Here is a 26,168-nt window from a genome sequence, read left to right on the forward strand (position 1 = left end):
ATTAAATGTTCAATCTCAATATTCATTATCCAGTTTGTGTTCTCTGGTTTTTGTGAGCATGTGGCTTGGACTTTGCGCTTCTGTGTTTAGAGCTCCACTTTATCCTAGTACAATGAAGCACATTTTAGATGTTTTTCCAAAGTTCCAAACCCCATATCTCTAGCTATTTATTGTGTCTCTGCCTGAACACCCACAAGGCAGGTTCAAGTCAGCCTTGAATCCTTCAAAAACATGCCCTGTTTTCTCTTCCTAGCTGTTAGATGATCTTACATCCTGGTCTCAGCTTCCGAAGCATAACATTTAGGAAAATTTCAAAAGCTTTTCTGTAGCCATGCATACAGACTCACCCACTGCCGTTCCTCTCAGGCTAACTTCCCATTACTATCCACATACTGTATGATGTGGTTGGGCTTTGGTGGATTCCTCTAAGGCTTCCTCGTGTTTCCCTCCCTCCAGTCTGCCGATGGGGCAGTGGGAAAATGCCTGATCCTTCTGTTATGACAAAATGTCTACGTGCATTAAGACTGGGTGAGTCACAAGAAGTGTTTTTGAGATGGTGCCTCACTGCGGCTCAGCCTGGCTTGGAATCCAGGCTAGTGTCAAACTCATGCCAGCTCTCCTATCTTGGCTCCTTGGGTGCTTAGGTTACAGGTGTGAACCACCGGGCTAAGTTACCAGAAGTTTATTGCTTGTGGTTCTTTCTGGAGGTTTCAAAGTCCGAGATTAAAGTACCAGGAAATTCTGTAACTGAAAAGGACTCATCTTCATGTTTCCAAAATGGAGGCCTGATGCTGCATCTTCAGATGGCTGAACGAGTTAAAGTGCAGAAAAATAGAAATAGGCCGAAGCCTTTGTATGAGGGTACTGAGGTCTTTGATAAGGGTAGAACTACAATATTCTACTTGCTTCTCAAAGTCTCAGTAACTTAATGCCTTCAACTGGGAGTTAGGGGCCAGTGGCTAAGTGCTTGAGGACACCTGTATTCAAACCACAGCATCGCTGCTAAGGTCCTTCATGGGCCTGCTCAGGTGGTGTGGATGAGCTTGAGTCCCCTTCACTTGGGCACAGGGTCATCTCTCCAGCTCAGCCCCTTCTATGGCACATCAGCCTATCTCCCCAGACTCAGGCAACATTAGAGTAAACACAAAGCTCACCTCCTTTAAGTCAGGCCCTCAGGTGGCTCATTGATTGTCACCCTCCAGAGTGGCACACAGGCTCACCTCCACAGACTCAGGCCTCTTAGCCTGGCACACAGCCTCACCTCTACAGGCTCAGTTTGTACTTTGCTTTATACCATAGTATATAGTAGACATTTCAAATTACCTTCAACTTCACAATGGAAATCTGCTTTAAATACATCTAAATCTCTGAGCCCCTCTCTTCTGGGTCAGTGACACAAACATTAAGTCTTGCGGCAACTCAGCCTCCACCAGAAATAACCATAGTCTCTTCCAAAATAAACTGGCAGAGTGCCTTTGAACTTGCTGCTTTCTCTTTATTAAATGGCATCACTTCTCAGACTTGGCTCCAGCATCATTTTGCTCCTCTTGCCTCTCCTAGGATGCACAGTTATTTTACCCATGCATAGCCAGGGTACTCTACACCTATGCATATCTAGGATACCCTATACCTATGCATATCTAGGGTATCCTACACCTATGCATAGCCAGGGTACCCTACATCTATGCATAGCCAGGGTACCCTATACCTATGCATATCTAGGGTACCCTACACCTATACCTATCTAGGGTACCCTACACCTATGCATAGCCAGGGTACCCTACACCTATGCATCTTCTCTCCAGACTATGTCACAAGCACACTCTACTTTGTCTGTAACTACCATGCTGCTGACACAGAACTCTAAGTTCTTTGAGAGTCAGAACTAGTTTGTAACAATTCTGTTGCAAGAACTCAGAACAGTGCCCATAACACAGGTGGATTCAATTTTTAAAAATGCCAAGAAATGAGCAAATGAGTCAAGAAATATATGTTGTATGTAATTAGTGAATACAAATACTACGTTCTAAAATAAAAAAATATATGCTGGGCACAACAGAGAACCCTGACCTGCTTTGCAGTAGTATGCATCTGTGAGTATATCTACAACCAAAGTTAGGACAGTGCATATGCAAGTTAACTTAGCTTTGCTTTATGGATTTTTGTAGCAAAGCTTTGGGTTAGGCCTAAGCATGACTACAAAGGTATGTTCTTATGTCTAGGTATAAGACAGTTTTATTTTATAATTAGTAAAACCAAGGCACTGAGAGAATAACTGACTTTTCACAAAGTCACTCTGGGACTCAGAATAAAGATCAACGCTCAAATGTGGGCCTTCTGCCTCTAGATTTGTGTGCTTTCCATATCAGCCAACTAAGACACTAAAGGGAAATCTGAAATATAATGTACTTTTAGCTCAGAATGTTATAGTAAAGCTTTGGGGTCAGCGAAGTAGGTGAGAAAGGCGAGATTCAAGAACAAACATGGAGCTGGCCTCCGAGAATTGGCTGTCTGTAAATAAAAAGGAAAGCACTTCAGAGAAAGGCACTTAGAGCACGAATGCCACTTGGATAAGTCAATAGGAAATTCATAAAAAGTGAAAAGAAGTTAAACATTATTATCTAAAGAAAACAATTATAATTCAATCTATTTTCACCCCCTGGTTTTTTTTCCTTCTAAATGCAGATTTTTTTTCCTTTTTCAAATTTTCCAGTTTTCTTTACAATATTTAGTAATGCATTTAAAAGTTAAATATTAACAAACTATGCATAAACATTAGATTGTTCATTCAACAGATGTAAAGTAATTTAATTAAATATTTCCTTATGTGAAACACATAAATTTGTATATAATTTCTTAAATTAGAAGTAAACCTGTTAAGAATTTTTCCATTCTATTCACCCTACTCGCTAAGCATAAAATTACAAAAGCAAATTTCCTCAGCCTAAAGTTATTAATTTACTTTTACTTTTTCCCCAGGTAAGTACAGTAACACTTTCTATGCATGGAATGTAAGCTAAAATCCCTATTCTCAAGAGTTTAGTTTCTGGAGGAAAGAAAATAACTTAATGAAAATAGAGAGGGCAGTGCAAGACAGTGGAAAACTGCTTTAATTGAAAGGACTATAAACAAAGTCTGTAGAAGTACAGCAGAGAAAATGACAGTCTGTTGAGAGCCAGGCAAGGCATGCATCACAGAAGAAGCGACTTCCAAAACATTTCTGTTAACAACTTTCCTCTGACACTGGATTCTGGAGAGACAGCTGCTGTATCTGATGCAGTCAGAGCTGCTGAGATATTTAAAGAGAGAGCCACCAACCCAGAAGACTAGATGTTATAAATAAGACGCACTTTCTGCAGTGTTGCCTGCTCTGATCATTATTAGCTGTTCATACAACAGAATCACAAAAATCACTGAATTCTGAGCTTGGATTTGAGGGAGCTCAGCACTTTTCTAGGTCTATTTCACTTTAAAATAGGAACATTGCCTTTTTTTTTCTTTTTTAAAGATTCAGTCACCAGCTCTGGTTTAGTCTGTTATCCATAACTGCAATGACTTACATGAGGTAGCATGTTTTGTAAAGGAATGAGATTTATTAGCCTATAGTTACAAGATTCAAGGGCAAGGTGCTATCTTGGTAAAACCTAGCGGAATGGCACCCTGGCCAAAGTTTGTGACGCAGAATGATCACATAGTGTGAGGCAGGATGCCAGAGAGGGCTGGGCCAGCCTATGCTTTGTGTGACAGTCTGAGGAGAAGCATGTCCCACAGGAACTCCCTCTATCCTTTCTAAGGATGGTCACCTCCTCACATGACCTCCTCTTAGGATCTAACTACCTTCTAACATCGCAGCACCGTAGCTTTTCATACACGATTCTTTGGAGGATCAAATTCAACCACATCCAAGGCCACAGCAAGTACCCTCCATGTAGAAGGCTTCCCCCCACCCTGCCCTCTTCGTCTAAGACATTACTGCTCACACTTAAATCAGTGAATGTGCACTACACCCACACAAAACCTTCTCTTGAGGCTCAGACTAGCCAGCTGGGGCCATCTTAGTGACCCTTGCTTCATGCTTTCTCTAAGAAATAAGCTGTTTGAGGAGAGGAACTTTGTCCTTTCCACTCTTGTGCCCCCAGTGGTTGTCACTCTTTATTAGCAAGGCCTTTGGAAGTGCAAAGCCAGAGCCAACACCTCTGTTCACGTGTGCACTACTTAACCCTCTCTGCAACAGAGATAACTTTATCTGCATTTCCATCATAGTGAATTTGGCTCCCAGTGGCTCCCAGGACTGCACAGCTAACCTCGCCCTCAGTGTAGCAAGGTAATCTTTCTCTTCCTTGTCTTCCTAGCCTCTACCCCATGCACACCCAACTCTGGGAGAAGAAAGCATCTCACAAGTGTTTTCCCTTAGGAGGCAGGCTGGTTTTCGTGGGTGCTAGGGCTCATGGAGAGCTGAAAGCCTGTGATCTCATCTGCCACTTAACTGAGATTAGCTGGAAGCAATCTGCTTAAAGTTTAAGCATCAACTTATCACTTTGTTAACTGTGCATTCATTTCCAAGGGGATGGTTAACTTTGATGGGAATGGGGGTTTGAATCATGTGCCAACAGGTTCTGTGACATGTGGGAGCCAGAAGGAAAGTGAGCAACTTGTCCTGTCAGCTGTTCTGTGGACCAGAGCTGGGATTAACCTTCTGCCTGCCAGTTCCAACAGAGGACAGACAGGGAGATTCCTGCTCTTTCACTCAGTGACTGACATCAGGAATTCACTTTGCTTGCAAGGCAAATTGGTGCCTAAAGCTATGAGGTGATTGGGAGGAGTGGCCAGGGTGTCTCACAGGCAGAGGCAGGCTAGGAGTTCATATACTGAAAGAGGCCATCATCATTCAACCCTCAGATAACAGGAAACCGGACCCTAGAGTAGCACAGCAGCTCAAGTTAAAACAAAACACAGAGAGCTGCTCTGAAAATCTGCAGCTTTCACCTTCAGAATCTCTTGACTTCTGAGCTAGTCACTTTTACAGTGCTGTGACCACAATACCTGGCAGAAACAGGCCCAGGTGGGAAAGACTTGCTTGGGCCAACAGACTCAGAGGGTGGCAGGCGGCATGTGTTTCGAAAAGAGGCTGGTTACATCATGGCAGGCCAGGAAGCAGAGAGAACACACAAGAGCGAGGAGCTGGGTATAACCACCAGAGCCTCACCCATGGTGACCTACTTCCACCAGCTAGGCTTTCCTTCTAGAAGGTTCCACACCCTACTGCAATGGCCTCAGTAGCTGGAGAACATGCGTTATAGACAGGAGCTTGTGGTAGGCATCTCAGATTCAAAGCATGCTGGCATCCCTGTAGCAACTAAGTACAAATAGTTTACTTCCACCAACAGAAAGACAGCCTTTCTGAACTTCTTATAAAAATATTCTTTTATGTTTTGCCTGTGGCTTCGTATTCTCCCAAAGGAAACATAAAACTTACTTCTGAGAAAACAGACTGAGAACTCCTTGAATTCCCAAGGTTATTTCTCCCCGTCATCTCTCAGTACCATAGTAGGCAACTTCCTTTTTTCCATAGGTCCTTGGTAGGTAGGAGAGGCCTGACAGGTTTAGTTTAGTTGATGCCTGGGGCTAATATTAAGGACAGTTTTAGGAAACACTGTAACTCCGAGGAAGTCAGCCTCACTGGAGGGCTGGCAGCTCTGGTTTCCATCCCAGTATCTGGGATTAGAAATCTCCCTTGCTTGCATCTTGCCATTGCCATAACTTGGCCCTACCTTGGCCAGTTAACCTTACAGAATGTCCACCCTTGGTTAGGCAAGTGGTTTTTTTTTCCCCCCTTATGACTTGTTGGTTTCAACTGAGTCATTTTGCAGCATAGGAAATATCTGGCCATATCCAAACACATTTTGCTCATTATCTCTGGCAAGAAGAAGCCAGGTGTCCTACAGTTTCTACTGCTGTGTTAAAATTCCATACCAAAAGCAACTTGAGGTGTGCTATTTCATCTTACAGCTTGCAGGTACCTCTGTCACTGAGGGAAGTCAGGGCAGGAACTCCAGGCAGGAAGATGGAGGCAGGAACTGAAGCAGAAGACTGGTCGCTGGCTTGCTCACTGCTCCTTGTAGCTCGCTCATCTGCGTTCTTATATAACCTGAAATCACCTGCCCGAGTCGGCAGTGAGCTCAGCTCTCCCACATTAATCACTAATTGAGACACGCACCCCCATCCATTCTCCTCTAGGCAAATCTTACCAGGGAATTTTCTCAGTTGAGGTTGCCTTTTCCTAGATGTGTGTGGGTTTGTGCCAAGTTGAAAACCACTACCAGCACACCAGGGTTACTATAGTATACGGAACCTCCCACAAGGAAGAGTCACTTGGTTTCAGATGCCAGTTCTGGGAGCTCAGTGGGCGGAGCAGAACCTATACGTACTCAATCAGTTCCCTAGACTCTATACAAAAGTCAGGTGATAAAAAAGGCAGATCCCAGTTTACTAGCCGGGCAATCTGGCCCAGGCCCTGAGCTCCAGGTTCAGTGAGAGAACCTGTCTCAAAACATAAGGTAGGGATTGGTGGAGGAAGACATACAGAACTGGGGAAGCCCCGTGCTCCCTGCCCTATGCTCGGGTCAAACATAACCCAGTTTTCCAGGTGCATAGCTGGGGCTGCCCTTGACTCAGGATCCTGTTGGTGTTTAGCTGATACATTAAATGTCCACAGGTCAGGTATTCCTTGGCACGTACGGATCCGACTGGAGGGCAAAGGTGCCTTTTGGTTGTATGCATGTCCGGATTCTGGTTTTCCCAGCCAGGACTCTATGACAAGCAGAGCTGTGTAATTCCTTGTTTGCAGTTCCCACCTAGAGCAGGAGTCTTCCTAGCCTTGTGACAGGTTCTCAGCTGGACTTACTCACTCCCTGATTCTCATTCAGGTGGCATGGTGGTTGCTCTCCTTCCTCCGCATTGATTTTTACCGTCACAAGCTAGTCTCCTCTGTAAATTAGTCTTCCTTTATTGGAACCCTGTAAGTCCCTCGCAGTGCGTGAGCCATCAGCCAGCTCCATCTGAGTGGTTAATATTGGACGCCAGGAGCAGAGTGAAAGCCCCATGCTGGCTGTTTGGGGTATCACCAGATAAGCTGTTCACTAAGAGGAGAGCCAGCCACCAGGAGAGCATCGCTGCCTGTGATAAAAGCTCTTCACCCGAAGGCCTGGGGCACTGAGTTGCCTCATAGGCCATCGCCCAGATCAAGGTGGCTCCACTGAGGAAGCCTCATACCCTTAGAGTTGGCCTGCAGCCTGCCCTCTAGAAGCCAACCCTCCCATCTCTAGAAATGTGTTTTCCCAAAAAAGGCTTAGGGTTGAACTTGAGGCTTGGACCCGAGCTGGATGCCTACTTCTCAGTAATTTCTGCTTCTAGTGGCCAGGTTCTGCCACCTTTGCTGAGTCATTCACACCTGTAGGGTCTGTCTTCTCTGCAGAAAAGGAGGCTGCCAGTCCCAGGGCTTTGAGGAGCCTATAAACCCCCTCTGGGATATTTATGAGTGCACGGAAGTGTTGGGCTGTAATGACACAGCAAAGCTAGACCCTCCCTATAGTTGGTGGTAACTCTGCAAATGTGAGGGGCATCTGGTCCATTTCTCCCTCTCTATACTTGGCAGAGGGCTTGGTGTCACACACTCTCTTTGGAAATTAAGAAATATATATATTCTTAAATATAAAGATTTAAGAAGTACTCTTGGTTTCCTCCAGGAAATTTAAAAGGAAGAAAGAGAAAGAAAGAAAGCCGAAACACCTAATTTGTCATAGAAGGTTTTAAGTTAGAAGAATTAGAAGAGAAAACTTGGCCTTGGCAATGTAGACTAATACATTAATAATATATACATGAGTGGCACTTTACAGTTTATAAAGCAGGTTCTCTGGAGGGCTCCAAGAGTAGAATTGACGGTGACAGTTCTAGAATTCACTCACTCAGAAGCCTTTACTGAGCATCCATGGTGTGCACATCAGAGATCAGACCCTCAGGATACAGGAGAGAAGATGGCAAGCAAAGCCATTTATATGGGATGTAGATACCTCCAGGAGACAGGCTAAGATGCATTAAAATACAAAGCTGAGCAAAATGTCAGGTGCTGACAAGTGCTACAAGGGAGAGAATGCAAGAATGTAGACACAGAACTTCAGAAAGTGTGGGGGTGCCTTTTTAGCAGGGAAGCTTAGGAAAGATGTTTAGCTAGGGATTTTACTGGAAGAACAGAGAAATATATAGATTTCTGGGAAGAAAGGTACAAACTGAAGGGACATGCAAAGGCCCTGGGGCAGGAATTAACTTGCCAGCGGCGTCATCAGGAGTATGAAAGCCCTCACCTGGCTGTTCCTGAGATCACTGTACTGCCGGGTTTTTGCTCACCAATCATCACTTTATGGAGGCTTGGGGGTGGTATGTTCCCCAAGGGTGGATGCATCCAGTTAAATAAGCCACCAGTTCCAGAGCTGATGTCATGCCGGTGACCCCATGGTGGGCTGTGGATCTGAACTGTCATGGGACCTCTGAGGATTCTGATAGATGCTAATGTTTGGTAGGAAAGCCGTAGAAAAAAAGCATCCACAGCTGTTATGCGCCTTACAGAACCCTCTGGTCTTCACTTTCCCCCTCGTTCTCAAGGTCACAGGCCCTTAATCCCAGGACATACCTAGTTATGCTCACAGCTGAAAGGGAAGCACCCCCCAGGCTGCCCTGCCAGGGTTGGAGACATTGGCCCTGGCACGGGCTCCAGCAGAAGGCTGCTTCCTTCCTTCCCGAAACTGCCTCCAGGACATCACTGTACTCCCCAAGGAGGAGCCTCACTTATTAACATCATAACTCAAGTGAGTTGTGTGGAGTCACCACACACGGAAAGCTGTTCAGCAAAGTGTTGAAGCTGCAGAGTCGCCAGCTGAGTCGATAAACTTTTATTTTAACCATGTTTGTGATCAATATTTAAACAGAATTGACCCAGCCTGCTGCCAGTGTACCTCTCTCCTCCCAGCTGTTTGTGCAAGATAAAATATTTACTGGGGGAGGGGGAGCCAACCAGAGAGATAGAGGCAGGAGAGCCTAAGGCTGCCATAAGACCCAATGGCCCTGGAGTCTCTGAAGGCCGAGGGTGCTTTTCGTTTTGGCTTGCTAGGCAGATCATAAGAAAATAATTTCTGGGAGGATCTGGTCACCCGTAGAATAAATTTTGGAGTATTAGGAGATTGTCCTGAAAATGGCCTTGCCACATTTAATCTTCCTTTTATTGAAACTCAGCAACACTTAACAGCTCAGAGCTTGCTTGGGGTTCTGACAGCTTACATATGGGCAGCCCTGGCTGCTGTGTTTGTGTAGGCATGCTACACAAGTTCTCTGAGCTTCCTTCTTCTCATCCGCATTCCAAGGCTGCTCCTGAGGTTGGAAGTGATTGTGGGACATGGCATAGAGCAGTTGACATGTTGGTTTGGTTTCCTGGGTCCAGTGAGTGAAGTTGGGTAGAGCTAGGACTCAAATCCAGGCTGACCTCTCTCTAACATCATAATCTCAAGGGCTTACATGAAGCATGTACAAAGTTAGATAACATGCTAGGATGTTGGATGATTAGGCCTCACATATGTGACATGATCCCTCTTAAAGAAAGTACAAACACCTGAGTTTGGATTTGCATCACCCATGTAAGAAGTCAAGCGTGTCCCTATTTACCTGTGACTCTAGTGTTCGTGTATGTGAGGTGTGTACCGAGGAGTAGAGGAGGACTGCCGAGACTTGCTGCTTGCTAGCCTAGCCCAAAACCCACAAGCTCCAGGTTCCGTGAGAAACCTTATCTCAAGGGAGTAAGGTGGAGAGCAACAGAAAAAGGTAGCAGGAGTTCGCCTCTGGCCTTTGCATGTACATTTGCACACACACAAACAAACATAGACACACACTACACACATACACAACACACACACACACACACACAGAGTCAGAGAGAGAGAGAGAGATGATTGCTATAGAAACCAAGTAAATTGTACAGAAGTTCCAACCGACCCTGGAACTAGAAGAGTGTCAGGGGAATGTATCATGTGGTGATCTACGCAAGAATGTGGGATCTGAGATGGCTGCATATGTCAGTACACAGAAAAGACTCCAAGACAGAAGAGCCTTAGGAAGCAATACTGGGAAGAGAACACTAGAACCTTCTTTCAAGGGATGGGTAGGGACGAAGTGCCAGAACCAGGGCCTGCTCCAACATGAGCAAGGTCTGAGGGGACCTGGGCACCCGCACCATTCCATCTTACCACCAGAATGGTAGGGTCCAGAAATCCCTAATTTCTAGGCAAGCTGATCAGCTTGTAGACCTGACATTACATGAGGGGAGCCCCTTCAGCAGGGCGATCACTAGATGAGCGCCAGTTCATTTGTCTTAAGACGTATTTAGATCAACAGTAAGGGACCTGGTCCCTGCTTCAAGCACACACCCCATAAGGCAATCTTTTGCAGCTTGTGTGTTTGGCGTGGCTGGCCTCTGAGGCAGTTAGAAGAGTTCAATATGTGGGTCTCTGGTGTTTGTTCATAATGATTCTGGTGTTTCAAGGATGGCCAATGACGGGCTGCAGCATTGATCGTGGGGACTTGAATGTGGATGATAGATAGGGCCCCTGGCAGCTGCCTGCAGGAAGTTGGATTTTGTTCAGATGAGCGCCTGCAGTCTCTCTTCCCCTCCAGCTCAGACCCTCCAGCTCAGCCATCTGTTTCTCTCTCTTCAATGCTTACCTTCCCTTCTCCTCCCCTCCTCCCCTCCCCTCCTCTCACTTCTCCCCCTTTCCCTCTTCCTTCTCTGCTTCCCCTCCCTCTCCTTCCTTCCTTCCCTCTCTTTCACCCCTTTTCCCTTTTCCTCTTTCTACTTTTCCTTCTTTCTATCCCTCAGTTCTCTCTCTCTCTCTCTCTCTCTCTCTCTCTCTCTCTCTCTCTCTCTCTCTCTCTCTCTCTCTCTCGCTTACCTCTTTTCTTCTTTCTCTGGCTCTATTTTCTATGTCATTTTTATTTTGTTGGGACTTGGCAGGAGGGGGCCATACAAAGCATTAAAACATATTCTTTCAAAGCACTGGGATGGAATCCAAAAATCCTCTTAACACATCCGTAGGGTTCAGAATCACATAGCCTCTGGCGATAGTCCGGGAATTAGCCAAACCAAGCAAAGGGAGCACTTTCCTTAGCTTGACTCCTTGACTTAGAGCTTCTGGGACAGCCACACTAATGTGGCTAGGCCACCCACCCTCTTTTTGACAGACTACTTTTATCCAAGGTGTAAAGACAGCATACCTCACAGCTCACTGACTACCCCATTGTAGAAGGCCAAAGGATGTTATTCAGGCTTGCAAAACGGATGTGTAGAAGAGGTTTCATTCCAATTAGAAGGCTGAATGAAACCAGCATGGATTGTTTAAAAGAAAAGAGAGGTTTTAAAGATGTCCCCAGCCTGGAGACTATTAATCCCAGCACTCCGTGTGTGAGTCGGCAGTGGAGTTGGCAGTGGATGTGAACATAGCCAGGTGTTTTTGTCCTCCTCAGACCTGTGAAGTCAACTCTCAACTCATAGATCAGCCTGGAAGCCTCAGGCCTCCTTTTTTCAGAACACAGAGCACAGACTGAGAAGCCAAAAACACAGACAAACTGCTTTTCCTTAGATGTCCCAGTGCCCATCTCAGGGTGTGGCTGAGGGACACCACAGGTATCCCAGGCCTTTCTCTGGTAAGGTCAGATAAGGAAATGGAAACAAATATCTGATTGGCTTCTCAGCATACATCGTTCTGCCAATGGCAACAAGCTGGTGGCAAGTGCCATCTTTTTGCAGGGAAATGTGTTCTGTCTGCTTTGCTTTATAGCATCTCTGTCCCACAGTGCCACAGTGCCTGTCCAGACACCCTCCTAGCACATTTGTGTCTGCATATCCATGCATGTTCACGAACTGTAAATTTATGTTTCTGTATACACATACACACTGGGATAAATGTATTTTGGGAACAGAGTTCTGAACAAACTGATTATGTTTATTTTTTTCGTCCCCATACACAATCCTTTACGGAACATGTGTGGCCCTTTCCATAAGGGAAATTTTTTTCAAAGTAAATTGATCCCATCTCGCTTGACGCTTCCTTATCAGTGTGAGGTGCGTCACTTCACTTGGGTCTCCTCTGTCAACTTTGACAAACACTGTAGTCTTAATCCTCCTTCCTGGGGTTCAGTTGGGTTCATGCTGCCCTTGTCTCCTGTCTTTCTTTTCTCCCTGTGCCCCTGAGATTTAAGACTCAGTCTTGATCCTGCCTATTGAGAATCATTTTCTTAGAGAACCTTCACTTCATTTTGGTTTTGGCCAAAGCCACTGTGACAGTGGTCCCCTGGGTCCCTGTTTCAGCCCTCACCTGCGATCTGTGTCCATACGTCTAGCTCCACTCGTGATCACATCACTGAAATAGTCTGTCTCCAGATTATTTTCTAAAATCAAGTCCAGTGTATTTTCCTTCCAAATTCATTTTCCGTCCTTTGTTTTTTGCATTTCAAATTTATTAAACTAGGACATAGCTATTTTATTCCTCCTTGACACACCACCCCCCTATGTCTTGTCAGTCTGAGGCCTGCTACACTTGTTCCAAAGATATCCCCTCACTCATAAGCCCCTCAGAGAAATGGCTAAATCAGCTTGCCCAGGCTTGTGCAGTAGGATCTTTGTTCTACCATCTGCACCAACATTTCCCAACCTCCATGCCAGTGTCCAGCATCTCTAATCAGAGATGTTCCATCTTTCAGCCTTTTATTCTTCCTGAGAACCCCAGCAACCTTGTCACCAACTGGGTCCCAGTCAGTAAAAAGCTCTTCTCTCCAGACACAATTTTACCTTCCTCTCCCTTGACCCTGTACTTCCTCACCCTGTGCCCATGCCTGGGCACTCTCGAGGTGCCTCAACCCCTGTTTTCTTCACAAATCTGAACCTCTTATTTCCATGCTGGCCAAGAAGCAGCTTTCTCGGGTCACTCTGCCCTGAAGTATTCTTTGGGTTGTTGTTCTTCAGTAGTTACTGAGGCACTTATTCGTGTTTGTAGATAGGCCTTTTCTATGTAGAATTCATTGTCTTCTTTCTCATTTCCTTTTGATGAGTATAAAACAGTTCAGCACACCAGACTTCTTAAAAAAAAAAAGGCACCGTTTGGTCTACTATAGCACTTTGAAAAATAAGAGTTGTGCAAAGTCCATGCTTATTGGAGAAGAGTTGAGGATGGATATCTCCATCCCCCTTCAGAAAGGCAAGCAGAGCCCAGAACCATCTAGCTGCCCACTGGACTCTGCTCTTCGCACACTTACTGGCTCTGCTCTCTGTGAGTGGTCACCACAGCCCCAGGCTTCTTCCCAGAAAGGGGAGTTAAGCCGCCGTAAGATGTTTACCTGGATCTATTCTGCTGAACTCAGCCGAGCTGTGTTCATCGCGGAGGTGCTAGCTGCTGGGAACATTCCCAGGTAAGTTCCCCATAAGCCAAAAGTACTTAGTGCTGAGACCAGCCAGGCAGCCCAGGGTCAAGGACCCACCTGGATCCTCCGTCCCCTCAACAGGAACTAAACATGAGGAAGAACGATTTCTAAGTAAGCCACAGTTTTGTTGTAGCAGAATAGCATGGATGTAAAGCAGCAGCCGCCACAACAGGTGCTCATCCCCACCTGTCACATTCTAGAACGAGCAAGTAGGTCAAGGGTAGATGACTGGAGGTGAAATGTGGAGGACTGACTAGGATGTGGAGCTATGCCCCTCAAGCAATGGAAGAAGATCCTGACTCTGGGCTGAATTCCACTTTCTCCTTCTCATTACCCTGCCTTCATTCATTCTCCATAGTAAAGAGAAAGAAACCGATTCAGTTCAAAATAATATGTAGTCAAATTTTGTTGTAACCTCAGAACTAGAAAGGAAACAAGATCGAAAGCTAAGCCATGCTATAGAACCTCTTAGGGGAAAAAATGGTTCTCTTTTTGCAGTCTTAAAGAAAAGAGAGAGATCTATAAAATGAAACAAGACTGGCCTTATCATGTAATTAATATTTATTACATTTTTAATACAACAGACATCTCTGAGGCAAAAGGCTGATTATTGGTTCAAATTTCCTTACATAAAACTCAACCTTTCCCCACTGGGAACTTTTCCAGCTCTCTGAACAAAAGATGCTGCAATGCGATCCTCATGCCTGTGAGTGAAGAAATTGTTTTGGTGGAAAGAAACCCAAACTATGGCTGCAGCCCCTTTCTTCCTTAACAGAAAGAACAAATGCATTGATCTGTTCGTCCTGGTCTGTGCCTGTATCATACAAATTTGCTAGAGCTTGGCAGGAGGCAAAATGTCTGGGCTCCCAATTGGGTCACCAAATTGCCCCATTAACCGCATTGCAGCCTGTCTCTCTTCAGTTGTTGGTGGCCTTCGCTCTCTAAGTGAAAACTAATATCTTTCCTTCACATTGGGCCTCCTTAATGACACCGAGAAGCAGACTGGTGACTTCTCATATTGGAGCAATTTGTTCAAAGCCCGAAGGAACTCCAGCGTAACTTCATCAAGCTGTTCCTCCTTCCTGGCCTAACGGTGTGGGCAAGAGACCAGGTCTAGCTGTTCATGATAACCATGTGCTTAACCTACCTCAAAATGCTGCCGATTAAAGAATAACAAGGAGATAACATTCTTGTGGGCCCAATGGGAGAGAAAGCCTTGGTAAAGGATTGGAGAACGAGAAGAGGATTTGTTCTTAATCTTGCCAGATTATCCCACAATAAAATAGAAGCGCATTCGGCCACACAGCAATGTTTCCTGGGTAGAGAGATGCTCCGTTCTGGGCTCAGCCAAGAATTCAGTTATGAGTGGGCAACGTCTCCAGCCCCAGTGAGTGTGGCCAATGTCGCTCTCCCTACCGGCACCTGCCAAGTGCCTCATGGCCCTGACCACGGTGGACAAGCTCCTGCAGGATGGACCCACACTCTCAGTTCTCTTTTTAGTCTCCCTGTGTTTCACGGGGCGGGGCCTTACTCTAGGGGGCGGGCCTCTTACTCTAGGGGGTGGGCCTTTCATGCTAGGTACTAGCTGACATCCCTCTTCACCTACTCTGGTCCTCATTCACTTCCATTTCATGATGCCTCCGTGCCGTTTCTCTTCTCGCGAGACCAGTCTTCTAGAGACAGGATATATCTTTGAACAAAAATAAGCTCTGGAACTGCTGTGATAAAGAAAACACAAACACTAACACTTCCATCCCTGTGAACTCCTACCTCAGGATTGGTAGAGCACTAACATAGGATGTAGGATAGTCCATCAGCAAAGGGGAGTGAGTGCACAACATCACTCTTTGATGGCCACTATTATTTTTCTAATCTAAGTTCTCCTGGTTGTCCCTGTTAGACACAAATTAAGTTAGCAAAAACAAAAACAAAACAAACAAACCAAAAACCAAAACAAACAAACAAACAAACACCTCCACTTTTTTCTTGGCTTTTCAAAAATATTTACAGGACTGACTTCAACAGTTACAGAAAGGCACCAGGACAGGACTACTGGCAAAGAGAGCTCAGTGGATTTTTCTCAGCCAAAAATATCCCTATCATATTTTGCCGGTCTGGTGATATGGGCTGTGTTTCAGTGGGGCTCAAGTTAATTTTCACTCTAGGTATAACTGAAGTCTTCCTCTCTTCTCCTTTCCAACAATTCAATCCCAACCCAAACGGGAGAATGAAAAAGTCCTTGGTTAGCGTATCTCTGGCACTACCCTTGAGAAAAAGAGGTGGAAAGAAGTGGAGCCATCTTTACCTGGCAGTGTGCTTACTGCTCAGCGGCTGGTTTCGCAGCAAGCACTGTAATGACAACAGGCATCTTTATCAACCCTTTATGGTTTTTCTCTCAACTACTCCTGCCTCTCCATCCCATCCCCAATAGCCTAACACCCAACAAAACGTGGTGCTGTTTTATTTTTGCATGAAATTGATACCATGATTCACACACAAAAGCAAAGCAAATCCTGCTATGCAATTTTATGAGTAATTTTTTTATGAGCCAGACTCCTAAGTGCCTTCCAGCGGGCTGCGTTACCCTCTTGTTAAGCGTTATATATTCTTTCTTCCCCTTTCTTTTCTGGGTGCTTCCTAATGTTGACGCGCACCTACTAGCTCAAGAACACATTTGCATTTCTCCCAGCTCTCGGTGTGGAAAACACATCAAAGGGTCTAATGACCTGCCTCTGTGTCTCTCCTCTCAGCACCTGAGCTCTTTCTGCCCAGGTGCCCATTGACATGATGATGAGAGGCAAGAAAAAAGTGATGCTTAAGAGTTTGGATTTTGAACCTATGACAGAAGTCACATGAAGGCTGGATTTAACCTTTCACAATTCAGCCTATTAATTAATTAACCGACAGCACTTAGCAGGTATCACAGACTGCCTTCTTATCTTCTATCAAGGACTTCAATAGCTATGAAACTAAAAATAATTTTAAGGAAAATGTACTGGTGCAAATAAAGTAAAAGTGATTTGTGAACAGTGGTGTACTTGATGAAAATATAGGATCACCATGGAAACGAATCCCCAGGCATGTCTGTGAGCGATTATGTATTTTAGGTTAACTGATGTGAAAAGACACACCCTAAACGGGGGCGTTGCCGTTGCCTAGGCTGGCTTCCTGGGCTGAGTGGGGAGGACGAAGGGAAGGGAACCAACACAGTGTGAATAGCCTGCCACCTGCTATGGTGGAGTGTAAGCCTTGGAACTGTGAACCAATAACCCTTTCCTTCCTCAAGTGATTTCTGTTAGGTCTTTTGTCACAGAAATGTGGCAAGTAATAATCAAATGTCATAGGACCCAACAAAGTAAGCTCAGTTCACAGAGGAGGAGCGGATATGGGCCTGGAAGTTGGGTAAGCTTTACATGGGATTAGGCAAGGAATGTCCTGCCTAGCAGGTAGAATGCTTATTAATTACTAAAGAGTGTCATAATTGTACACTCGGTTTCCAGTGACCTTGGCCCTTTCTTGTACGCACAGCCTTCTTGTGACTGACGCCCCGGGCATTCATACTTCCGATTCCGAGTGAGTCAGCGACAGTAGCTGAAGGAAGTAACGTCAGAGAGGAACAAGAGAAGAAACAAAGGTTCCGTTTTCTCCGAACTGAAACACTTCTCATGGAGAGGGTTAGAAAGTCCGTGGAACTGTCTGTTCTCAAGGTTCTATACACAGTAAACTCTGCTGGGGAAGAAACCGCCCCGTGGAGTTTCCCACCGGCGCACAGAGCGACCTCCAGGAATGCGGCTTTCTTGAGTCATCCTCACCCACACTGGGATGGGGCATTTGGTGATGCAACTGTCACTGAGGTGTCCATGCTCCTGTACTTAATCGTCCTCACTGCGCTCCTGGAAGTGGTCCCAACAAATCCACTGGTTCACCAAGCCTGACCGAGGTGTGCTCTTTCCCTTGGTCTTCTTTGGAGCCCTACCAATGTTAAGTAGATATTTGTTCATGCCTCCCAGGGAGAAGTCACACTGCAGCTAGGTAAGAGAGGTACCACAGACCGGCATTTCTTGGTCTGTAACATTGTATAATAGAAACTCTCATTGCAATCCCCACTCAAAGGAATACATGCTTAACAGTATTTGGACGTGTCACATGCATACAGCCTTCTAGCCCCATCGTATTTATAAACTATGAAGTAGGTTTTTTTTTTTTCGGGGGCGGGGGGCGGGGGGTGAGGTGAGGAGGCTACTCCGATTTAAAAAAACATTATTTTTAAACAGATTTAATGCTTGAATGGTCCATCATATTGTTTTGCTACATTGTACTTAAACAGTCTCCACTATATAGCCTATTTACATAATTTCCAATTTTTCTTCCTACAAACACACTACTGTGGTAAACATCCTTGACTATTAATCTGTAATAATATTCTATTAATTTTAAGACATAATCCTAGAAATAAAATTATAGAGTCACAAAGTTTTAACACTTTAAGACTTTGTATAAACAGTTCTAAATTACTTTCCAGAAATATTACACCCATTCTTATTCCCAGAAGTGTTAAAAAAAAAAAAAGTCAGTTTCACTAAAACCATTTCAAATATTCAACGTAATATGACCTTCATGTATATTTTACATTTTAATCTATTCCATATTTACAAAAAATATGTTGTTCTTTCTAGTATCAAATATGTATATAACCCTACAATAATTTATTAAAAACCTAAAGCATGAAGAAGCATGCCAAAACACATGTTAAAGAAGACTATGTGAACACAGTCCATGAACAAAACTGTGTGAGACTTCTGAGACTTTGTGAGAAAACTTGAAATAAGCCAGACAGGAGTCTTGTAGCCTCTGTTCCTCCATAGCGTGGGTTGTTCTTGGTTGTCTGTGCCCCTCCCAGGGGTGGCAAGCTTACCTCAGATTGCTCATTACCACTGGCTACTGTTTGTTTGTGTGCCTCTATGGAAAACCCGTCTTTGCCACACGTCAGCTTGCCCTTGTGAGTGTGCACTTTACTCAGGCGACTCTTCTTAACCTTCAGAGTATAAACTGTCTGATGCTTTGAATAAAGCTGGCTATTGCACGAGACTTTAGTCTGCCTCGTTTTCAGGCCCCGGTCTTCCCGGTTCATGCTACTAACTAGGAAAGTAAACAGAAGAAAGTGCTAAATGTCTTGGGAACTTCAGTCCAAGTACACAAGGTAAGCCAAGGTCTCCCTTCTTCTTCCAAAAGCAAACACAACACTGAGTTTTTGTGATCTATGCCTTTTATAATTTTGCTGTATGACTGAATAATTTTATATGTGGTTGAGCTAATCTACAATTTCAGTAGGTTTCTCTTGTTTATAAATATTATCAAACTATGTTTTTATGGCAACTTGAAGGTTGTTTGGTTTTTATATTTGTTTGTTTGTTGTTGTTGTTGTTTTGACATTGTCTTTCTGTGTAGCCCTGGCTGTCCTGGAATTTGTTCTGTAGACCAGGCTGGCTTCTAACTCAGAGATCCGCTTGCCCCTGCCTCCTGAGTGCTGATATTAAAGGCGTGTGCCACCACTGCCCAGCTAACTTGGATTTTTTTTACTCATTCATACATTGCTATGTAATATGTTATTGCATGAATGTTCTCCTCCTGATGGGTATGCAGGTTGTTTCTAGCCTAGTGTTCATGGGAAGAGCTCTGCTTGTCTCCTGACACCCTTGAGTGAGATTTCTTCCAGAGAGATTTATAACCTAAGGTGTTAGATCCTGGAGAGACACAGCCTTTCCAGTGGCTTCCAGAAAATTGTCAGGGTCAATTTACAAGTCACTTCCCAAAGAGGATCCTTCTGCCGTCTCAGGCACCTTGATTCCTATCGCACTAGCACCATGAATCTAGAATGTAAAACCCCCACGACAGCAATCAAAGGGAGGCTTCAAATGTTAAGATCCTGTCAAGGAAGCAAATGGCCTTAGTGGGTGGAGAACAGATCATCCTGCAAGTCGGATGCTCTCAGTTAATTGTTATTCACACACCCAAGCTCTCAGTGGCTAGATTATTAAAAATAATTTATGATGATGAAAACATCAACCATAAATCACTAGGTGATATTTAGCATATAACTGGGAATAAATTTAAAGAATTAAGTGTCCTTGCTAAAGAAAGCTCTGACTTCTATTTACTAAGAGAAACAAGGATTCTTAGCAATACATTAATTAAAATAATAAATTGGGATACAGTTGATACTGTGTTCTGCTTCCTTATAGCCTTAATTAATATTTAGTCATAGGTTTATAACCAAATTGAAAATAACACTATTCACTTCAACAAGGTATGCATTTCTCAATAAAACTTCAGATTTCCAAGTTAGTAATTAGCTAACAATATATATATATAAAACTTCCTTAAATTTTTTGATCACTAACATATAATTAATAAATATAGTGGCAACTCAATCTAAAAGAATTTTATGAATAGTTTATTAGAAGTCGAATAAGAAGAGCCATGATCCTAGAACACAGATTTAAGTACCCTGAGTGACACATTCCCCAAGGAAGAAACTGTTCATCCTTAGAACCAAAAGGTCATACAGAAAATCTTTGAAGAATTCGATTTATGCACATAATCTTTCTCTAATGATATATGATAGAGTAACCAATTAAAGACTTGAAGCATAAAACTGTTGAAATTACCTATGAAGTCGTGGAATTTAAAACTGTAGGTTTGAAGAGTAAAAGGCTAACTTACTCTTCAACTAAAAGGCTAACTTAAATTACCAAAGAAGAGTCAATACACACATAAGGATTTTCAGATAGTCATTACTGACAGTAAAATCTCCAATGTAGAGCTTAGATGACCATTTTAAATTGTGTGAGCTGTGTAAAGACTTTCATAGTTAGGGTACACATAGGTGAAAATGTTTGTCAGCCATATCCCTGCATAGCACACACCCGGAAATGACTTTGTACTGAAGGCATCTGTCATCCTTATTACCGGATAATATTTGAATGTCCGTCTGTAACTGTCAACCCTACCACAACCACAAACCCCAACTGCTGTGTATCCCCTCAAATATTTGGGATTGCTGGAGTTTTCAATTGTTGCCAAGCTAGTGTGTGTTAAATGGCTGTTCATTGTGATTTTAATTTGCATTTTCCTGAATAAATGAGGTTGGGCATATTTTCATGTATTTATTGGCACTCAGTATTACCATTATTTATTTTTAAGCTTTACTAATTTGATTTACAGAAAGTGATGCTTCGTTTGCATTTCTTTGATAACTAACAGGGTTAATACTTTTCATATGCTTATTAGCCTTTTTTTGTGTGTGAATTGTCCATTCATGTGCTGCCTACTTCCTATTGGGACTTTTGGACTTTCTTATGAATTCAGATGAGCCCTGGTAAGGCCCACCCCTCACTTGTCACATTTAAAGTGTGTCCATCTTTAATGATTTGTGCTTTGTAGTGTGATAGAGCAGCTCTTTTAATATAAGTCTGAATGGGATTTGTGGGCTTTTACTGTAGATTTCTCATTGATATTTACAAGTCAGATGTCATCAGGGTTATGCTGTGTTGTGTTGTTTTGTTTAGTGGGGTGACGCTCTGTCAAGCCTGAGTACACTGGTACTGCTCATTCTCATGAACCCAGAAGATTTCTTTTCTTTTTTTTTTCTGGGAACACTACTAATCAATTATACACTGTGGAAACTGTTTGAACAAGTGGCAGAAACCACTGCAGAATAACTTATAACTGATTTTGGAAGAGAATAATCTCTGCAGCTAGTTGTTGGGTTTTCTTTTGCTCCTTTTCTTTTTGAGGCGTATGTACTATACACACCATATGCAGTAAGTCAACTAGGAATCTAAACCCGTCACCACAGGTATAAGTGGTTTGAATTTTAAGATGCTCTGTGTGCTGACTGATTTCACATCCTTCTTCTCATTCCAGACTTTGGCCACTTTTACTCTGTTCCTATTCTGAGAGTCCAAAATATTTTAAAGTTTATCTTTCTCAAGGAAATTATTGGATATATTAATGAATTTACTTTTTATTTTATCTATGGTCAATTTGTCTGTATTTTTCCCCTCTTGGGTTTATTTCTATATTACTGAATCAATGAGTTAGAATATTCTTTGCCCTTGATTTTCTATTTAAGGTCACTTTCTGATCCTCTTATCACTTTAGATAGGGAAAAACACCAACAGTCAACTAGCTATTGCCCATCCTCTTGGGATTAAGTCCCTAAAGTGCGTTGTTCATTTTCTCCTCTAGAAATGTCCTCAGATTGTTCTCCACTGGGTACTGAAATCACCACTTCTTCCTTGTATATGAGGTTCAGTGTTCTAGCTGTAAAGAGACATTTCTAGTCAACTCCTACTATTCCTGCTATCTGCTGTGTGTTCAGAGGAGAGCAGGACACTGCCTTTCCCAGTTATGTGACTACCACACACCTGCATGCCTTTCCCTTCTACTGGGAATGCTCTTTCCTGCCCTGCTCTGAGAAGCACCTCTGTTGTAACTTTTGCTTTCTCACTGCTGTGAGCAACGCTGGCAAAAGGCTCACAAGGTCCCTGACAAAAGCAAACAAGGAAAGGAGGGTTTAATTGGCTAGCAGTCGGAAAGTACAGTCAAATGCGGCCTGGAAGTAAGGGCAGCAGGAGCTCGTCTTGTTGCACTCACAGTCGGAAAGCAGACCAAGGCGAATGCTCATAGTTAGCATAGTTACGCAGCCTGAACCCTGAGCCCATGAGATGGCATCACCCATACTTACAGTTGGTCCTTCCAACTCAGTTCACTCAGTCTGGAAACTCCCTCATAGACATGCTCAAAAGTTTCTCTGCTATGTGATTCTAAATGCTGTAAGCTGACATTATATGACAACATTGTATAAGCCACTGAAACAAAGGGTAAGTCTATGTCAACCTGGGTACCTCGCCTAGATTTTTGTTTCAGTAGGTTTTGTGAGTATTGGCTATTATCAATATCAGATATTAGGATTCTCCGTCCTATCAGTGACCTATGAGGACTCGAGTTGAATGGAGACAGAGACACATCTGGTTCAAATCATCCTAGGGTATTATGCTGACCTCATAATGTCTGAGACAGATCACAGGAGAAAGCAATGTGATGTCCTAATGTCCTCGCAGAGACGCACTGTCACAAAGACTTTATAGCTCCCAGAGCTGCAGTATTTTCTCAAGTCTTCCTCTAGTTCCACTCCCTCTCTGATCATCACCATGACAACACACGTTTCATTAATAATGGAGACTTTCTGGAAAGATGGGGGTAGACCTCTCCCAGGACTCACCTCCTGCTTTGCCTTTCCACCGAGCAATTCTGATTCCAGACGCTTCTCTTCGAGCCTTCCAAGCCGTCATAATTTTGCATATCAGAGAGAGGCTGCTCAGACACTGTAGGTGGAAAAAATACATGATTTAGACAGAATTTCCTAAAGCAATTAGCTGGCTCAACCCTCTTAAGAAACGGATGCCACTATGAAAATGCTAAACCATTCCAATGTGAAGATAGCCCCGACGCAGAGGAAACAGGAGAGACAGACAGAGAAGTTTTTAGACTGTTTTCACAAATCTTTCAATGTCAGTAGTGAGGAACAGGGTGAACAGTGCTCCTGGGATGAACTGGCGACAGCAATTTCACTAAAGTTACATCCTGGGGTTCTTGGAACTCTTTCTTGTGTAGAATCAGCCAGTTTTAGAAGTTGAATTGTAATGTGATTTAAGAATATTTATTGGATTAACTCAGTAGACAACAACAGAATCCCAGCTCTCGCCCCCATCAGTTGTGAAAACTTGGGCAAAACACATTTCCTCTAAAGCACTATTTCCTTTAACAAAGTAGAGAGCTATATTTATGTTAAAAACAGAAATTAATGCATGAGACATGTTCTCAAAAATGTTGTAAAAGCAAGACTAAAATGTTCATCACTAGCATGCTCATTCATGTGATGGGCTTGAGGAATCACAAAAGGATAAAAAGTCCTCAGGATACCCTCCCCCACCTGCCATAGTCCTGAATCAGAAACCTCAGACCCACTGACTGTGAGAAAAATCAGAGTGAGTCCAGGGTCCAGCAGAACAGAGTAACTTAAGGTCAAGAATATAAGGAGTTGAAGTCACTGATAACATTTTTTTTACACAGCTTGACTCGGGTTTATTTGTAAAAACAGCATAGGACACTGGTTGTCTGTAAGTAGTGTGTAGGTAGGTGTGTTACACCAGTCCATCTGTCTTCACATGGGCAGAAGCCTTTTCCATGGAGCCTTCACAGGGGCCTGGGCACCTTTGGGAGCCTGAGCTGGGCTGAAGCCTGGGCCTTAGCTAGAGCTGCAGCCTCTGCCTTGGTTTGAACCTTGGGCTTTGGTTGGCAGAGCCTACGACCCTTGGCCATGTAGCTTCGAATCTTCTTCCCAAGCTTGGGATGAGTGATGAAAGCAAGCTGTCTGAGTTTGCACCTGGGGCCCCTTGGCATCTTGGGCTTAATGGCCTTAGTCTTCGAAAGGGCCTTAAAGCCCTCTGCATGGCACTCATTGCCTTTGTGTTGTTTGCCTATGTCTTCTTCAGGCCTTTCTTGTGCTTCTTGGCAAAGCGCATGTTCCTCAGGAACTTGGGGTCAACCCCCTTAAGAGATTCATATCTTTGTGACTGGGTTCTCTTGATGCCCTTTCTCTGCCATTGGCAGGACTGGCCATGCGTGGTGTGGTTATTGGACTTGGCCATGTCTGCACAGTAATCTGCAGCTCCCGCAGCACCCAAGATTGGATGAGAAAGATGATAACATTTTTTTTAAAACTGAATTTCAACCTTTGTCCTAGAAGAATGAATAGGCAAATCAGAGCAGGAGGGAGCAAGAGGGAGCAAGAGAGAAGGAGAGAGAGAGAGAGAGAGAGAGAGAGAGAGAGAGAGAGAGAGAGAGAGAGAGAGAGAGCCTTCTTCTCTGGGAGGGTTTCCTCCCCAGGACTCATACGGGATGCACAGCCATGCCACCCACCTTCCCTCCCATGTGGTCCTGCTACCAGGAGATGAATAGGATCCACACGGAAGCAGGCTGTGACTCCTGCAGTGGCCAAAGCCAGGGATTCTCTCCACCTGGCCTAAGTCAATGGAGTTGGCTTCAAGCTTTTTTTTTTTTTTTTTAATGTCTTTCACTTCATATTACCTAGTATATGCTTTACATGTTGATTATTCTTTTCTGGCAAGATGTTTCTTTGGCCTTGTTTTTCTATTCTGGTCCCACTGCTACCTCCCAACATCTAGCCCCTGTCACCCATGCCAGATTTAATTCAGCACCTTCCACATAGATGTCCCTGTCAATAGAGTCTGTGTGCTCCAATACGTCCAGCAGAACTTTCAGGAAGATCTTCAGAAGGCAGGATCTCCCTCCTTCTATCTATATCCCGGGGGGCTCTAGATTCCTCTGCCTCCACAGCTCTACTCCTTGCTTCTCCTCAAAGGAACCTTCCTCTACACAGAGCATTGGCTTCTCACTCCCTTGATCTGAAAGCTTCTTCCTTCTTCTGCTCACTCGTGCTTTTGATTGCCCTTGAAGCCCTAGCTTAAAATGGCACCTTTCTGTATACCCTTACCAGAGCAGAACATACCTGTGCCTCGCAGGGACATGTGTGGGATAAACCACGAGCCTCAAATCCTTTCATGGTACCCAAGAATTAGTCACTGGGATTGATCTTGGTCCTTACCTAGTGCCAGCTGTGAGATCCAGCTTCACGATACAGTAGTTCCCTCTCGGTGATATGTTAGTTTATAAATGTTGTGACTTCATTTCAATCTCTCCCTCAAACTGGATGAGAATTTCCCGAGGCAGTAACTCTGTTTCTTATTTGCAACCCCTCTGATCACAAATGTGTAACAGCACAGAGAGGACCATGCCGAGCAAGTAGGCTGCCCGAGTCCGCCGCTCACATGGCCCCAGGAAAACTGACCTTTCTATCAGAAAAATAAATTGGAAATAACCTCAGTACTCAACCTTATAAATACATTATGGGATATCCTTATTATATAAGGACATTCAGGCTGTAAACATTTTTGAAGGATCGTCAAATGACCTAAGAAGAATCTCACTAAATAAATTAGATTTATATCAAATCTGATACAAATATAACTTGAAATTTCAATATACAATGTAGAATAGAAATGAGAAGGCAGGAAGGAGGGAAGCCAGAGAGGACTGCAGGGGGAAGGGAGGACTGCAGGGGGGAGGGAGGAATAGGGGAAAGAGGGAGGGAAGAAGGGACAAAGGAGAGAAGGAAGGAAGGAAACAAGGAAGGAAGGAGGAAAAGGAATGAAGAAGGAAGTAAAGGGAAGGAAGAAAGGAAGGGATGGAAAAGAAGTGAGTTCCAGGGACTCACATAAGATTTCAGGAACATAAACATGGTGGTGTCTGAGTAGTCCCCTCTTTCTTTGTGGGTTCAGTTTTCCATTTTCTTCTTAAAGATTTTCCATCTTCAGATACAGCAGAATCTATATTAAAACTAAAACCGGGTATGAGGAGACGCTTACTGTGTGTGAAGACTTGAGCTCTGACCACCACCCCCCTAGCACTCAGGTAAAAGGCAGGGCACTGCTGCGCATGCTGTGCTGCAAACCCAGCATACTATGGTTAAAACGGGCAGATCTGGAGCTTGCTGGCACCCTAGTCTA

The 26,168-nt window shown here is 43.9% G+C and overlaps 1 long non-coding RNA gene across 1 annotated transcript in view; it reads right to left on the minus strand.

Annotated features, from left to right (window-relative positions):
- The window catches only part of LOC127191050 (uncharacterized), a 47,920-nt gene extending 21,919 nt beyond the window's left edge, over positions 1–26,001 (minus strand). The window contains exons 1-3 of the long non-coding RNA XR_007830816.1: positions 25,877–26,001; positions 25,208–25,454; positions 22,802–22,904 (exon numbers count right to left, since the gene is read on the minus strand). This is a non-coding gene — a long non-coding RNA (uncharacterized LOC127191050). The remainder of the gene's footprint in view (positions 1–22,801; positions 22,905–25,207; positions 25,455–25,876) is intronic.
- Positions 26,002–26,168: the final 167 nt, after the last annotated feature.

Source organism: Acomys russatus, chromosome 6 (genome assembly GCF_903995435.1).
Source record: "Acomys russatus chromosome 6, mAcoRus1.1, whole genome shotgun sequence".
Classification (NCBI taxonomy): domain Eukaryota; kingdom Metazoa; phylum Chordata; class Mammalia; order Rodentia; family Muridae; genus Acomys; species Acomys russatus.